We start from the raw sequence: 13,987 nt of genomic DNA on the forward strand, positions 1-13,987 counted from the left end.
GGGGAGTGATAGCTTAAAAATGGACATTCAAGGTTTCTTATTATTCCACAAAAAAGAGGAAAGAATAGAATTAACTTTCTTAAAAATCTTAGCAGTGACAGGAATTGGAATATTGGAAATCGTGTATAGTACTATGGGTGTTAGCATCATCTCTATAGTGCCTAAACGGCCCCACCAGGATAGCTATAAGGGGTGCCATTTAGTAGTTAACTATGAAAGTTTTTGAATACATTTATTCATGCAGAGTGATACTAAAGAAGTAAAGTGTAGACCTAGATACTTAATATGATGGGAACTCCATGTGAATTTAGAAGCTGTGAACTCTGTTTTAAAATTGTTTTTGGTCAGGGGTAACATTTTGCATTTATCATTATTCAATTTATAACCAGATATAAGGGAGTATGACTGTACTTCTGCTACAAAAACAGGAACAGATATATCCGGTTTTGACATGAAAAGAAGAATATCATTAGCATAGGCTGCGAGTTTAATGTGGACATCCGTAGTTTGAAAACCATATATGTTTGGATTTTGATGTAATTTAGATAAGAAAGATTCTAGGGCCAAATTGTATAAAAATGGGGAAATTGACGTACACCCCTACCTAGTTTGAAATAGGGAGAAATCAAGACATTAGCACAAACTGCTGCACAGGGTTTGGAGTAAAGGAAAGAAACTAAAGTTATACAATTCGGGCAAAAACCAAACCATCTAAGAGTATAAAACAGATATTTCCATTCAACTCTATCAAAAGCCTTTTCTGTATCCAAAGCTATTGCTGCTAGCAAATGTTTTAGATGGGAAGACTTGGATAGGACGTTGAAGAACAAGTGAGTGTTATCAGTTATGACTCGTCCTTTAACAAAACCAGACTGTTCTTTCCCCAGCAAAGAGGATAAGTGGGAATCTAAGCGTATGACTAGTGCTTTAGAGAATATTTTGTAATCTTTGATAACCAGGGAGATGGGTCTATAATTTTTACAATATTTAGGGTCCTTACCATCCTTAGGGATAAAGCAAATGTGGGCCTCTGAGAAGGAACCTAATGAACTGTTTGTTCTTGCCACCATAGAATTTTGCGCTGGATTTTAAAAGATACAAAGAGGCGTCATCAGTTGAGTTTTTGTTAAAATGTAGCTTATCCTTTATAAGAGCCGTTAGATTTTCTTGTGTCTGAGAGACTGTAACGGCCGGATTCTCGGACCAGATAGGATCAGCTCCTCAGAGCACCTCCAACCCAGCTGGAACGTAATCACCTCCCTCCTCAGGACGTATTTACAATAGGTATATATGCCTTGTACCTAAGGATGGGGAATTAGCAATATACATGCATAGGTTTTCTACAATATCCCACTCATACCAGTTAGTCTTGCGGCAACTTAGGCCCAGACTAGTCTACCCTAGGGCAGTTCTGATTAGCTACCATTACACACTGACCACAGTCAGTGCTCGCTTGACAGGCCGCAATCCTGCAGGTCTAGACACCAGTCTCCTTCCTGGTGTTCTCTCACTTACATCCCGAGCCGCTATCCTGCGCATCTAAGCACCAGTAACCTCCCTGGTGTTCTCGTTACTTACATCCCAAGCCGCAATCCTGGGGGTATCGTCACCAGTTTCCCGCCTGGTGTTCTCATGAACGCCGCTTACCAACGACGATCACTTTCCTATGAATACCTTCAGCTCTCTCTCTCTCTCTATGTTGGGAAGTTTCTCTCACTATTCACTAGAGGTTCACTACTACAATATTATTATGGAATGGCCGAATTACTTAGTGTATAACTTATTTTCCTAGCTCAAGGGCTCCTCTCTCTCCCTAATTATTCAGTGGCTACTTACCTGATCAGGGGTAGCATCTGTTCTGGCTGTAACACCTGACTAGAAGAAAAGGTTACCTGCACTATATGAACAAGAGACACACACTGTATGCAAATGTTATTCCCTGATTTAAGCGTTCCTATTTCCTTTTGATCCATCAGTTACTATACAGCATCTGGTTAGAAGAAAGGTTAGCTCTATCATAAGAACAACACATGCACACTGGTTCACTAAGAACTGGGGTATCTTTATTACAATAACAATAAAATGGGAATAGACACATACACAGATCTGCGGGGTCTCTGTAAAGCTTTATTACTATACTACATCCACATGTAACTAACAGGGACTGTAAATAGACTGCACACCGCTGAAAGAAAAAGGATAGACATACAATAGGGACAAGGTTAATATTTAAAGATAAAGAAAGGTATCACCTAAGGAGTGTGAGGTCTTGCTCTAGCTGTCATCTGGGCTCCTCTCTCGTCTGTGCCTTAGCTCGTCTTAGATCCTCTTTTGCACTCCTGGACACACATCTGCGCTGATCACTCTGCTCTGGATTCCTCTCCCCCACGAACTCTCTCCACCTTCCAGCTTCAGCCTAATTGTTTCTGCCGCTCTGATAACCATTCGCTCCACTAGCTTCTTCACTCTGTCTGATTGTCTCTGTGCCAATGTCCAATTCACTCCAGCTGCTCCCACAGATTAATCCACGATATAACTTCAGCCTCTTCCAAAAGGTATCACTTCAGACTCCAGCTGTTCACAACTCCTTCTGATAAGTAACTACTTCTGACTGCTTCCTTCAGGTCCAAACATTATCTCACTTCTCTCTGTTCAAAACACCATCTGCTCACAACTGCTTCTGGTTTCTCTCTCTGGTTCCAGCTCACTGACTGTCTGTCTGTCTTCTCTCTGTTCCAAGCATCTACTGTCTCTTCTCCTTTGCTCCAACTCCTCTGCTTCTCCACTCCTTCTGCAACTGCACTCCTCTCCTCTGCTCCAATCCAACTCAACTACCTCCAGCTCAAACTCTCTCTGACTGACTCCGTCTCTGCACTTCACTAATATGGAATGCTGTCTCCTCATGGAAAGTTCTAGCCAGCAGCTTCCTTCCACCGATTCCATGTACCAGGCTCCTTGCGCTAGATGCTCCCACAGAGACCAGCTGTTTGTTTCGTTTAGAGACCTGAGCCCAGAGACACTTCCTGATTAGATTCAGCTCTAGCCGGTTCTCTCCAGTTCGCTTAGGGCGAACAACACCTTATAACTAAAACATTACCTTTACCCTGCAAGCATCTCAGTTCTGCAGGGACAGACAGCAAAATGGAGTCGCTCTAGTTCTGGGCCTTGTAGGCCTGAGAAGGATGAAATAACACTTAGCTCTGTCAGAGTACCTACACAAACCATACCAATATGTAATATAAAGTCAGGACTACAGGATCCACCCTCTACTATAGGTAGGATGATGAAAGGACACATAATTATGTCAAAGCCAATAGGCAATAGATGGATTAGAGTCAAGAATAAGGGATCTATCATCATATTATGCAGCTATCCTCTAGTTTATGCTTCTAGGTCTGGAAAAAAGGGCTTAAAAGGGCCAACACAAGGTAAGAATACAGATTCAAGATGTTAGCAAGCTTAGTCATCATCACTCAGAAATAGAGCCAAAAACCATGTCAGAACATTGCACCCTTGACTTTAACTTGTGAACATCTGTAAACAACAACAAACAAATAAACAAACATCAACATAATCTATCAACAAAACTAAAAACCAAAAGACTCCCTAAAATAAATGACAACTTAAGGAAATACCACCTAAAACTTGATGTAGGGAATACAAATCTAACAACCAACTGAAAACAAATCAAAGCACCCTTGGCCTGAATGCTGAAATGTAACTAAGATTGATCTGATAACAACAGAAACTAACCAAAGCACCCTTGCACTAAATGTGCCTCAACTTCTAGTGATAACTGATGAAATATATTGATGTAGGGACATGTTTGTGGAATGAAAACAACAAGGGGCCTAAATGAGGCCTACCTACTTCGGTCAACTTAAGAACTAAATGTGCCTCAACTTCTAATGATAACTGATGAAATCTATTGGTGTAGGGCCATGTTTGTGAAATGAAAACAAGAAGGGGCCTAAATGAGGCCTACCTACTTTGGTCAACTTAAGAAAGGATTTGGTGAAATCTGACAAATAAACATGAAAAAAGGGTCCTCAATGTCTGGGCAACTATTATTAATAAATGTAGGACATAACCTGACTAGAAGCACACCTCCCAGGACAACTTAAAGTCTAGGGTGACCACCCTTGGAACTAATCCCACTGTTCTAATTAAGAGTTGATCGATCAAAGTGATAGTGTAATAACAGGAAAACAAGGATAACCCCATTTTTACAAAATAGCTGATGTAGCACTATGCATATCAAGCAATAAATCAAAGAAAGTTATCTAAGTGTGTTGTATATATTCTTCTAAAACATCATAGACTTAAAGTTGAATAGTAGACCATGCCAAAGGCAATAGGTAAAGGTCACAAGTCATCTAACTCAGAAAACAGTTTGCACCTAATCCCTCTGTAACACATGTGTGCGCCATCATTTAAAACATTACTTTCTTTCCAGTGACAAGACTGTTTTGCAGAAAACAGGAAAACTATGAAATAGGTGAAAGATAAACAAGTGTATCAATAATGAAATAGCGTAGCATACTAAAAGCAAAATATATATGAATCATTGCATTAATGTGGCACTGCATCTTTTAAACTGAAACATCAAAACCATAAACAGGACTGAGAATTTTTTTTTTTCAAGTGTGGACTGTATATGGTAACTTCAAAAGTGGCATAATGTCCATCTGAAATAGAAACATGGGAAAAATGCAAGATTCAAGAATGCAGGCCAAGGAGTTACATTTCAGGTCAATTAATTTTTTTTTTTAAATTGAGTATATGGGATTTGAACCTGACTGCTGAGGCAGCCAACTGTAAATTGTCAAGTAAATTTAAAAAGTTCAGTCACTTTAAAATGGTCTCTTCTATAGTTGGTTTCTTCTTAGGAAAACAGTTCATTCTTGTAGGCCATGATTCTCCATCTTCATCTGTATCCGTTGCCAAGGACGCACACCCTCCAGTCTGGTCAGCCTGGTACGTCTGCTTCTAATCCTGGATTCAGCCTCGGGGGTTTTGGGGGTTAGGGGCCACTCACTCAGAAAATAGAAAAAGCTCATCACTCCAAAATAAGAAAGTCACACTCATCCAGGGCCCCCACATGTCAGCCAGCCATCTGAAACGAGAAACACGCATCATCAATCTTGCAAAAACACATTTTCTATTTAAAAAGCACCCCAAGTGCTTTTTATTTTCGAAAGCAACCTCCTAATTCATGAAAAGAATTCTTCTAAATCCAAGGAATGATTTAAACAGTCTACGTATACCGTATTCTTTAAATTTGTTTGGGCAAAATCTAATTTTGTCATACACAATCAGAAGGGCTGGGGCCTAGCTACTCCTCACTCCTCTGAGAAACAGCCCCTCCCTCCAGAAAGATGTTTGCGCTCAGAGTTTTGAATCAACTCCAACCATAATAAGCAGGAGCCGGGCTACACTGCGATGTAATTTTGAATCACTGCCAAATGCTGATCTCATTGCAGGAGCAAAGCTCCTGCCAATTATTCTGTTTAAGCATCTTCCAATCTCTAGTCAGGGAAGCTTTCTGTGCCTACTGTATTTATCTAACTCCAAGGGCCAAGCGTCTGCCAATTATTCTGTATGTGCAAGCATCCCTTATCTGAAGTCAATGAAGCTGTCTGCGCCGACTGTAAGGAAGAGCAACTTGACCCCCCCTTATATAAACATTTCTCCGCGGAAAGAATCTGTAACATAGCCAAGAATAACAAATTGGCTCTCTCCGCTCTCAGAAGTCACCCACGGGTCCTCCACCCTTTCCAAACTCTGAGCCGCGAACAGATGCCTGACTCATATCAGCCAAGGTTAAAGCAAATTCTTACTAACTGAAAACATAGCCGTTCCCAGGCTAGGATCATTGCACCATTACTTGGTACTAATTGAAGCAGATTTAGACGTGGGAAAAAAACATCCTAAAAACAGGAATTAATAAAGACATATTTTTTGTAACATAGACACATGCTAGCATTTTAAAATAATTCTATCATAATGTACTGCTACTTGCTGAAAAGGAAAAATATTAGAACAACATTTCATGCAGACAGTTTTTCTTTTTTTTGAAAATAACATGTGAAACACCATCAAAGTAAACAAAGGGCATAACCAAGAATTCACAATTTAGTGTGCAAGCTTTTCTAGTCTACCTATTAAAAGGGCCAGATTCATTTTTTTTCAGATAGCCATTTTTTCCAACTGAGTGGGTTTACTCACACGATCGTCTGCTACATATCAGCGCAAAATACAGAAACATTTGCATTTGGAAAAAGGACAGCTTGCATTAGAAAAATAATCATGTATATTTTCTAGAACATTTTTTTTTTAAAGCACACGGTTGCATTTCACTAATTAAAGCACATTCTATGATGGGTCTGTTTTATTTTTTTTTTTTACTTCTCAACCGGTAAAGCACCCTCCGTGCTCAGCTGAAAACCCTTATCTCAATCCAACTGGTTGATTTACAACTTTTCGACCTCCGAGTCAGACACATTAAATCATGTGTTCCAAGGCAAACCCATACAAACTCGTGGACGCATTTCAAACAGAATGTTAAATGAACACTGCTTTTTTCCTCTCCATGCAAGATGTAACCATTCTGTCAGCTAGCTGACAAAGCACATAGGCGAACCCAGCAACCAATTAAAAAAGTCAAATCAAACCATCATTAATCTAAACAGTCACTGACTTTTAGCGTCAGCTTTTGTAACCATGCATGTTAAAATAAATACTGCTGTCTCAATTCAAGATATTAACCCTTTGGCAGCTCAAACACAATCATTCCCCAATGTCTGCAGTACATGGGAAATTCAAGAACTTATCTCTCCACGTTTTCAAATAACACGTGCGCACATCTTCAAAACCTTTTCTCCAAGCATTTGAAAGAGATCCAGCTCTCTCCTGCCTAACGTAACAAGAGCATGCTCTGTACAAGCCATATCCACATGGCGCTATTCACAAGCCATATTTACAAGAAAGTCAACAAGTCATAATAATGACATGCTCTTCACAAGGCATATTGGCAAGGCGCAATTTACAAGGAACTCAGCAAGTCAAAATAAGAACATGCTCCACACAAGCCATATTTACATGGCGCTATTCACAAGCCATATTTACAAGAAACTCAACAAGTCATAATAATGACATGCTCTTCACAAGACATATATACAAGGCGCAATTCACAAGAAACTCAGCAAGTCAAAATGAGAACATGCTCCTCACAAGGCATATTTACAAGGAGCTATTTACAAGGAACTCCACAAGTCATACATGTCACATTGCACAGTATAAGCAAATGCAGCAAGCAATTTAATGGGCAATTTAAAAGCATTTTTCACACACATATGTACAACTGCATCAACACCAAGATGGAATTGGCTCCCTCATGTAATGTCACCCTTCAAGCCTGACAGTTCAAACACCAAGATGAAAAGCATTTCTTCCACCCTGCATAAGTCAAATGCCATGATGTACTGCAATCTCCTTACACTCCAACTGTTCAAGCCCATAGGTCAGGCACTACACCTCACCATGCAAGTCACAGACTGTTCCCAGATGTCAAATTTAAAGGGGTTTAAGTCCAAATACATGTCTAGGGCACCCTCCTCTGCGCTTAATTCAAAACTGCCCGACTACGCCAGATGTAACATCCGGATTCTCGGACCAGATATGATCAGCTCCTCAGAGCACCTCCAACCCAGCCGGAACGTAATCACCTCCCTCCTCAGGACGTATTTACAATAGGTATATATGCCTTGTACCTAAGGATGGGAATTAGCAATATACATGCATAGGTTTTCTACAATATCCCACTCATACCAGTTAGTCTCGCGGCAACTTAGGCCCAGACTAGTCTACCCTAGGGCAGTTCTGATTAGCTACCATTACACACTGACCACAGTCAGTGCTCGCTCGACAAGCCGCAATCCTGCGGGTCTAGACACCAGTCTCCTTCCTGGTGTTCTCTCACTTACATCCCGAGCCGCTATCCTGTGGATCTAAGCACCAGTATCCTCCCTGGTGTTCTCGTTACTTACATCCCAAGCCGCAATCCTGCGGGTATCGTCACCAGTTTCCCGCCTGGTGTTCTCATTAACGCCGCTTACCAACGACGATCACTTTCCTATGAATACCTTCAGCTCTCTCTCTCTCTCTATGTTGGGAAGTTTCTCTCACTATTCACTAGAGGTTCACTACTACAATAATATTATGGAATGGCCGAATTACATAGTGTATAACTTATTCTCCTAGCTCAAGGGCTCCTCTCTCTCCCTAATTATTTAGTGGCTAATTACCTGATCAGGGGTATCATCTGTTCTGGCTGTAACACCTGACTAGAAGAAAAGGTTACCTGCACTATAAGAACAAGAGACACACACTGTATGCAAAAGTTATTCCCTGATTTAAGCGTTCCTATTTCCTTTTGATACATCAGTTACTATACAGCATCTGGTTAGAAGAAAGGTTAGCTCTATCATAAGAACAACACATGCACACTGGTTCACTAAGAACTGGGGTATCTTTATTACAATAACAATAAAATTGGAATAGACACATACACAGATCTGCGGGGTCTCTGTAAAGCATTATTACTATACTACATCCACATGTAACTAACAGGGACTGTAAATAGACTGCACACCGCTGAAAGAAAAAGGATAGACATACAATAGGGACAAGGTTAATATTTAAAGATAAAGAAAGGTATCACCTAAGTAGTGTGAGGTCTTGCTCTAGCTGTCATCTGGGCTCCTCTCTCGTCTGTGCCTTAGCTCGTCTTAGATCCTCTCCTGCACTCTGGGACACACATCTGCGCTGATCACTCTGCACTAGATTCCTCTCCCCCACGAACTCTCTCCACCTTCCAGCTTCAGCCTAATTGTTTCTGCCGCTCTGATAACCGTTCGCTCCACTAGCTTCTTCACTCTGTCTGATTGTCTCTGTGCCAATGTCCAATTCACTCCAGCTGCTCCCACAGATTAATCCACGATATAACTTCAGTCTCTTCCAAAAGGTATCACTTCAGACTCCAGCTGTTCACAACTCCTTCTGATAAGTAAATACTTCTGACTGCTTCCTTCAGTTCCAAACATTATCTCACTACTCTCTGTTCAAAACACCATCTGCTCACAACTGCTTCTGGTTTCTCTCTCTGGTTCCAGCTCACTGACTGTCTGTCTGTCTTCTCTCTGTTCCAAGCATCTACTGTCTCTTCTCCTTTGCTCCAACTCCTCTGCTTCTCCACTCCTTCTGCAACTGCACTCCTCTCCTCTGCTCCAATCCAACTCAACTACCTCAAGCTCAAACTCTTTCTGACTGACTCCGCCTCTGCACTTCACTAATATGGAATGCTGTCTCCTCATGGAAAGTTCCAGCCAGCAGCCTCCTCCCACCGATTCCATGTACAGGCTCCTTGCGCTAGACGCTCCCACAGTGACCAGCTGCTTGTTTCGTCTAGAGACCTGAGCCCAGAGACACTTCCTGATTAGATTCAGCTCTGGCCGTTTCTCTCCAGTTCGCTTAGGGCGAACAACACCTTATAACTAAAACATTACCTTTACCCTGCAAGCATCTCAGTTCTGCAGGGACATAAAGCAAAATGGAGTCTCTCTAGTTCTGGGCCTTGTAGGCCTGAGAAGGATGAAATAACACTTAGCTCTGTCAGAGTACCTACACAAACCATACCAATATGTAATATAAAGTCAGGACTACATGATCCACCCTCTACTATAGGTAGGATAATGAAAGGACACATAATTATGTCAAAGCCAATAGGCAATAGATGGATTAGAGTCAAGAATAAGGGTTCTATCATCATATTACGCAGCTATCCTCTAGTTTATGCTTCTAGGTCTGGAAAAAAGGGCTTAAAAGGGCCAACACAAGGTAAGAATACAGATTCAAGATGTTAGCAAACTTAAAGTCATCATCACTCAGAAATAGAGCCAAAAACCATGTCAGAACAGAGACATAGTAAGAATGCTCCAATTTCTTAATGTCATTGAGGAGATCATTAGTGAGTATATGCGCAAGTTTCCGCTTCCTTGCAACAAAACCAATGATGAAGTCCTGAGCCGAAGCCCTAAAAGCATCCCAAATAGTAGAGAAGGGCAAGGACTCATCCTGGTTGGCTGCAAAGTAGTCATCAAAAAATGCGGCAAATTAGGCTGTACATTTTGGATCTAAGAAGAGATTATTGTTAAATCGCCATCTTTTGGGAGCATTAATCTTAGGTAATATATCCAGGCCAATCGAGACAGGAGCATGGTCGAATAAAAGAATGGGGCCTATATCAGCATACGAAAGGGATTGTGATATAATGTGGGAGACAAATATATAATCATTCCTTGACTTAGTTTGATGAACTGGGGAATAAAAAGTATATTCTCTGATGACAGGATTGCTTAGGCGCCAAGCATCAATACGTTTACATTGGGTAATAGTGTGAACTAGGGATTTGTGGGGTTTATTGGGGACGAAAGATTCTTTGGAATTCCTATCAATAAAAGGGTCTAGCACTTGGTTGCAGTCTCCTGCTAAAACTAAATTATCTTCAATGCATTGAGAAATATGTTTAGCTAAAATAGGCCAAAAGGAAGTATCCACTTCAGTGGGAGCATAAACATTTAGAAAAGAAACTGGAACACCCCTCAATAACAGTTTAACAATTAACCATCTACATTCTGCATCTGAACTTTGTGAAATAAACATAACTGGGATGGATTTACAACATAATATCATGACTCCATTTTGGTTACCATCTCCTTGAGAAAAGAACATTTCCCCTACCCATCCTTTTTTTAATTTCAAGGATTCAGTCTCCGCAAGGTGAGTTTCCTGAAGAAAGACGATATCAGCATCAATTTTGCAAGATGAGTTAAAACTCTCTGTCTGTTAATGGAAGAATTTAATCCCCTCACGGTCCAAGAAATTAGTTTTAATGACATGGAAGGTCAACTACGAGATGATACATGAAGCCATAACATAAGTCCGATGCAAAACAATCAAGCATAATAATGCATATGTGGAGAAAAGAAAGGTGATTAGAGAGATAGAACCCAAGCCAGAAATTAGTAAAAAGAGCATATATCTGATGCCAAAGATAGGACTTAGGTAAAACATTGTAAGAATAGACAGGATTAGCAATCAAATAGTAAGAGAGTTTTAATAGAAAAGGAAGCAAAGATAGATAAATAGAAAACATTGTTGATATAAAAGTGAAGACAAGAATGAAAAGAAAACAGACATCCAGAGATTTAAACAAAGAGAATAATTTTAAGACGAAACAAAAAACCAGAGACAAAACAAACAACATACCTTCTCTAAGGGAACAAGAAGGTAGGGGTAGGTGGAGCCACATGAAGCAGACGAGACTTCCAGTGAGAACTGGACCAGACCTGGGAGGAAGCACGCCATAACATAGACGTGACTGTGGAAGCAAAAGAGAGATAAGATGTAAGAATTAACTTTGCTCATATGTTAAGACATAAAACATGAAAAAGGTCAAATCGTATGGCATTAAGTAACTTTGTAAAGTAAATACTAAAATGTCTAACGAGTAAAAATATATAACAGCAGAAATCCTGCACTCAGCGAGAAAAAAACTGCTCGTAAAAAAAACTTAGGTAAATCATGTAACATGTGAGGAAGATGGTCGTGAGGAATCCATGAGATCCGTCTTGTTCGCATTGATGAAGCTTTTCAGACGTATTGGGTCATCGTATGAAGTAGTCTTATTATTATAGGTGACTTTAAAAAGGCAGGGATGAAAAAGTCCATATCTTGCACCCATGGAACGAAGGGCTGGTCTCATGTCAAAAAAAGCTTTAGGTCTTGATGTAGTAGCTTTTGAGTAATCTTGTGCAAAAAATAAAGTAGCTCTCGACCAAGAGATTTTTTGAATAGCCCTGGCAGCTGTCAAAACTTTCAATAGATCTGTGTCCTCTAAGATGTACACCCCTTGGTCTCTGTGAATATGAAGAATTGGTGCGAATAAGACCCAACCTGTGAACGCGCTGTATATTCAGTGTGGTGCCTTCTGGAAGATGAAGAATCTTAGGGAGAAAGGTTTTAAAGAAAGCGATAGGATTTGTACCTTCAACTCCCTCTGCCAGATTAAAGACGCGCATGTTATTTCTTCCATTCCAGTTTTCAAGATCCTCAACTTGTTTTTGTAATGTTGAAACTTGCGAATGTAAGGAGGTCACACATTTAGTGGTGTCCTGAAAAGAGGACACATCCTGTTCCACTGTTGTGAGTCTAGTGTCCAGCTGCTGCCAAGTTTCTGAGAGGATTTGTAGTTTGGCATTTGTTTCTTCTACAAAGGGTCTTAGGGCCCTCATTTCCTGGAGTGGAAGTTGCAACAAGACTAGGGAAGCCAGTTTAGTTGGTGAGGTTGGGTCTTTTTTAAGCGTTTGACGTTAGACTTTCCTGGCAGTATCTGTGGTGACCTTGTGGACTCCATACATGTGATACACTGATCGATGTTAAGAATCCCCAAATTTTCCAGATGAGATAACTCAGAGAAAATTCTTGAGTTTTTAATGAAAGTACGCTTTGATGTTGAATTTACAGAGAAGTTACCTTTTGTTCTGCCCATCAAACTGCAACATCCAAAGTCTCTAGAGCATATATATTTAGTGACAGCGAAGAGGAGGAGAGGACCAAAATGAGAAACTAAGGGGGTCATTAGGATGGCTTTGCCCACTCGCCATCCTCGTGGTAATAGGGACCGCCCGCCATAAGCACTTTTGCACTTTTGCATTTTGCATTTGCATAATCAAACCGTATGGTGCCTGCCGCTTTAATTATGCAAATGAACCCCCGACTCTCCTTCACTCTGGGGGCCCACAGGGGGGCCCCCAGAGTGAATTCTGCATGCCTTTCTATGCCAGCATTGCCGCCATGGAAAGGGATTGAAAAATGCCTATCACAATATGGCTGGCGGTGTCTGATAGACACCACCACCATATCATTCCTTTTACGCCCCGGCCACAAGGCGACAGGGGCGGAGAAGCGGTGGACGGTCTTTCCGTCCACCGAGGTTCCGTCCACCATACTAATATTGCAGGTGAGAATTCTGGTGATGATGTCGGGTGGATTGCCCCTGCCAGGCCCGCGGTGGCTACTGCCAGCCTGGCGGGGGAAATATGCCCGACATCATAATGGGCCCCTTAGCCTTCAGATTGGACAGCATCTTCAAAATGAATGTTGAGGACAAAACAGTTCAAAACTAATTGGGAGCTATGGACACCCTCGAGCCATTCCAGACACCATCAGAAATGAGCAAATAAACTGTTTGAAGAATTAATGCGTGATATTTAAATCATGGTCAAAGAGCGCAAAAACAGCACATATTAAAAGGTTGGTCGTACAGGACCACACAGTGCTGTAAAGATAAGGTTAGTACCTACCTTAGTAATGTTGAGAGAAGTGTATCTCCTAAAGGGAGAACGCTGGGCTCAAAATTGCAGCGTGAACCACATCACCTCAATACTTATGAAAAAATTGACCTTTTTGAGAATGATCTTAGACTTTGAAGGGCCAACAGAAGGCTTCCTAATTTTACCTCAATGAAGGTTTCAAGCAGCCATAGGTCTGGTATTTCTTCTAAAGTAGAACTGGGTAGCAAGAGATGTAGTCCATGTTAGCTCCATGCATAGGTCTAGCAGAGTGCCATGTAAAACATTTTCCACAATCTAGCCATCAATGTGTTAACCTCAACAGGTCTAATTAATGTTGGCAAACATGCATTAACTTTAAATTATTCAGTGGAAATTTCCCTTAAGTAGCCATTTTGATTTTGTTTATTACCACTAATGCCTTTAATATCCCTTAAATGGCCCTTTGCATTAGAAAAACAACATCCAAAAAGGCTAGAGGAAACGTAGAATGAATATTCTTGAAGGAAGGCAATGAAGGATGATAAGGTTGTGAAAATTACGAATTTGTTTGTGCTCATCCTCCATTTTGTGAT

At 40.8% G+C, this 13,987-nt stretch overlaps 1 long non-coding RNA gene across 1 annotated transcript in view; it reads right to left on the reverse strand.

Moving 5' to 3' along the window:
* Positions 1–2,044: 2,044 nt before the first annotated feature.
* LOC147701361 (uncharacterized) overlaps positions 2,045–13,987 on the reverse strand; it is an 80,791-nt gene continuing 68,848 nt past the window's right edge. The window contains exons 3-4 of the long non-coding RNA XR_015297454.1: positions 11,329–11,440; positions 2,045–5,116 (exon numbers count right to left, since the gene is read on the reverse strand). This is a non-coding gene — a long non-coding RNA (uncharacterized LOC147701361). The remainder of the gene's footprint in view (positions 5,117–11,328; positions 11,441–13,987) is intronic.

This window comes from Lissotriton vulgaris, chromosome 7, assembly GCF_964263255.1.
Source record: "Lissotriton vulgaris chromosome 7, aLisVul1.2, whole genome shotgun sequence".
NCBI classification, from domain to species: Eukaryota; Metazoa; Chordata; class Amphibia; order Caudata; family Salamandridae; genus Lissotriton; species Lissotriton vulgaris.